The sequence below is a fragment of the Bos javanicus genome, chromosome 9, assembly GCF_032452875.1.
Source record: "Bos javanicus breed banteng chromosome 9, ARS-OSU_banteng_1.0, whole genome shotgun sequence".
Classification (NCBI taxonomy): Eukaryota; Metazoa; Chordata; class Mammalia; order Artiodactyla; family Bovidae; genus Bos; species Bos javanicus.
The window spans coordinates 13,080,304-13,084,590 of NC_083876.1; positions in this window are offsets into that span (position 1 = coordinate 13,080,304).

Sequence of the window (4,287 nt, forward strand, 5' to 3'; positions counted from 1 at the left end):
CAGTTAGTGTGCCTTTAACTTAGATACTCAAGCGGTAACAATAACTCAAGCAACAACAAAAACGTTGTTGAGACTTGTAAATGTGTTTTGGGGGTCGCAATCTAAGGTCGTTATTTTGCTTTAGATTTTCCTTCAAGTTGCTTATACCCTTCAGAGTAACAAGCTGTTAAAATACATTGTCGTCAACATCTTCGCGACCCCTTTGGGGAGTGGTGGGGGGAAGATCTTGGTAATAACCAAATAAATGTATTCAGTAAAATAGGGAACAATTTCTTTGGGATATCTGTACAGTAATTGTGATTCACCAAGCGTCTTTCGGTATTGGCTAATCATTCTGTTTCGGGCCAAATTTAGAGCAGCTTTAAGTAATTACATTTTTGCTGTGGCTTGCCGCATTTTCATCTTGCCTCTGCAATTGAAAATGATTTTTAAAAGGGTAGTTTAGAAAATGATTATGCCAGGGAATTTGAACTGAGAATCCAAGTAAAATGATACTTCAGAGTGCCAGGCCCTGTTGTAATATTTGCAATATTTAATGTAATCCCAGCACCCATACTTTACACATGGAGAGCCTGTAGGCAACAGAGAGTATGTGGGTAATAGGCAAATGCAGACATAAATTCTTTTTAAAGTTTCGCTTTATTTCTGTAAAAGTAGTAAAAATATATCGCCTTGCTTTTTACACTTAATACATATAGAAGATCTTTTCTGTGAGGACATTGTGTCCAGCAGAGCAGCATTGAAACCCGAAAAATATGACCAGAGAGCTAGTCCTGACTTTTACCAGCAGGTCTAGGCAGTACATGGAGAAGGAAATGGCAACCCACTCCAGTGTTCTTGCCTGGAGAATCCCAGGGAAGGCGGAGCCTGGTGGGCTGCCGTCTATGGGGTCGCACAGAGTCTGACACGACTGAAGCGACTTACAGCAGCAGCAGCAGCTAGGCAGTACAATCTAATGAAAATTGCAGAGGTTTTGGTTCAAGGAGACCTCTGTCTGCTGCTTACAGATCTGTGATACCCAGCAGTCTTCGCTTCTCAGTTCATGTGTTACATGGGTCTCCTCATTACTCTTACTGAGCACCTACCTCACAATTCTATTGTGAGGTAATGTAATGACATGAAAAGATACCAGCAAGGGCATTCAATTATCTAGTAAAGACCATGTTTCTATAGGTATTTTGGAGAACACCTGCCCTCAATTGGTATGCCGTTGTGATGCTAATTTAATTCAGTAGAGAAGATAAACTCTTTGCTATCATTTTATTTGTAAATATGTTGAAATAGGTACACAGTAAAAAAATTGTACAGAAGTTATACAGCGAAATGTTACTCATTTTTTTTAGTAGTTTAGAGAAAGTATAAAGGATATGCCAGGAAAATTAAGGAAACTAAAAATATTTCTGCTACTGCTCTCATGATTTCAAATCCAGTGCCTACCAGGATATATGCTTTCTCATTTGGTATAAAGGAAAGGATAAATAATCTTCCCCAACTACTTATTGTGACTCCACAATATCTGTGTCATCCACAATATCTATGTCTTCATAGATAACATTGGACTTCCCAGATGGCGCTAGTGGTAAAGAACCTGCCTGCCAATGCAGGAGACACAAGAGACACAGGTTCGATCCCTGCAGGAGGGTATGACAACGCACTTCAGTACGCTTGCCTGGAGAATCCCGTAGACAGAAGAGCATGGTGGGCTATAGTCCATAGGGTTGCCCAGAATTGAACATGACTATATCAACTTAACATACATAGATAACATAGAACGAACACTGGATTAAAAGAAGAGCTGGAGTCTGCTCCCAGCAATTTATTTTTAGAATTATTTCTTTTTATTTCTTACATTATTTATTTATTTGGCTATGCTGGATCTTAGTTGCACCATGCAGGATCTTCAGTTGCAGCATGGGGGATCTAGTTCCCTGACCAAGGATTAAGCCCAGGTACCCTGCATTAGAAGCTCAGTCTTAGCCACTGGACCACCAGGGAAGTCCCCAAGCAATTTTATTTATTAGCTGTGTGATCTTGGGGTGAAAAGTCACCCTTTAACTCATTATTCTACTGTACAGTATCTTATGACATGTATTTTACAGAACTGAGATAATGTAGCTGAAGATGCAGACCATTTTTACAAACATTAGTGCTCTTATAATTAGAAAAGAATTTGTTAGCACTTTCAAAAAGCAAGAAAGAAAAATCTGTTCGAAACACAGAGAAATTTACTCTGCCAATTGTCATTATTCATTCTAATAATGAGTACTTTAATCCATTCCTTGTAAATATTAGAACTGTCAATTCACCAATATGTGTGACTGTGTGACTGTGTGTGTGTGTGTGTGTGTAACTGAGTTCCATAAATGGCAGCGACTTTCAACTTGTGGCCTTCAGTACGATATAGTAATTGAATAGGACTTCAGAGGTCACTGTTTATTTATCCAGGCATCAAACATTAGTTGAGAGGTTTGATCCCTGGTTGGGGAACTAAGATCCCGCAAGCCCTTAGAAACTTATTTTTAAAAAACACTCAATCATCTTACATTTAATGATTGCTTGGGGAAACAGCATGACACACAGTCATTAATGAAAAGGGAAAACCAAGTCTCAGTATCTGGGGAACCACTATGATAAGCTCTTAGATCATCTATTTTTTTTTTAGAAAACACTCACTCAAAATGAAAACAGAATCTAAAAGCCACCATGTGAATGTGTGTGTGTGTGTGTGCACATGTGGGCGTGCCCTCAGTCATGTCTGACTCTTTGTGATTCCGTGGACTATAGCCCACCAGGCTCCTCTGTCCATGGAATTTTCCAGGCAAGAATACTGGAGTGGTCTGCCATTTCCTACTCCCAGGGGATCTTCCCGAGCCACTGATCAAACCAGCATCTCTTGCATCTCCTGCTTTGGCAGGCAGGTTCTTTACCACCAGCACCACCTGGACTTTACCACTAGTCCCTTGGACTGCAAGGAGATCCAACCAGTCCACCCTAAAGGAAATCAGTCCTGAATATTCACTGGAAGGACTGATGCTGAAGCTTCAGTACTTTAGCCACCTGATGCGAAGAACTGACTCACTGGAAAAGACCCTGATGCTGAGAAAGAGTGAAGGCAGGGGGAGAAGGGGATGACAGAGGATAAGATGGTTGGATGGCATCACTGACCCAAAGGACATGAGTGGGAGCAAGCTTCAGGAGTTGGTGATGGACAGGGTGTGTGCTGCAGTCCATGGGGTCACAAAGAGTTGAATATGACTGAGTGACTGAACTGAACTGAGTCCCACCTGGGCATCCCAGGTGGCTTTTAGCTCATGTGCTTAAAAGCTGTTAACAATATCTCCATGAATTTATCTTTCTGCCACCTATGGATCCACAGCAGCGTGGTGACTATTTCCTTTTCTGTATAGTACTGTATTGTTTCCTCACTTGATTTCATTAATTCCATTTGATTCCACTAATTCCAGTTAAGCTGTACTAACCTTTGCTATAATAATAAACTCTCCAAGCTGAAAGAGAGTTTAGTCTCTTTTTTTTTTTTTTTTGGCCATGCTACACGGCTTGTGGGACTTTAGTTCCCTAACCAGGGATTGAACCTGGGCCCCCCTGCAGTGAGATCTCAGAGTCCTAACCACTGCGCCACCAGGGAGTTGCCAAGAGATTAGTCTTGATTTACCTTGTGCTCATGAGGCTAAAAGTAACAGCTGCCCATCTTTATAGCCTCCATTCTTTTGCCTTCAGTGGTAAAGTGGCAAGGATTTTATTTATTTTTCAGTCAGCAAGGATTTTAAAGTGCACATCTTACAGCCAGACTGCTGCTGCTGCTGCTAAATCGCTTCAGTCGTGCCCGACTCTGTTCAACCCCATAGATGGCAGCCCACCAGGCTCCCCTGTCCCTGGGATTCTCCAGGCAAGAATACTGGAGTGGGTTGCCATTTCCTTCTCCAATGCATGAAGGTGAAAAGTGAAAGTGAAGTCACTCAGTCCTGTCCGACTCTGCGCGACCCCATGGACTGCAGCCTACTGGGCTCCTCCATCCATGGGATTTTCCAGGCCAGACTAGTTAGGTTCAAAGTCCAGCTCTGATATGTGACCTTTGACATTGCTTAATCTCTTTAAGTTCTATTTCTTCATCTGTAAAATAGGGATACTCATGTTACTGAGTTGTTATGATAATTAAATAAGTTAATTTACTTTGTTTGTTTGCCTCACTACACAACTTGTGGGATCAACCAAGGGTTGAACTCAGACCTTTGGCAGTGAAAGCATAGAGTTCTAACCACTGCACCT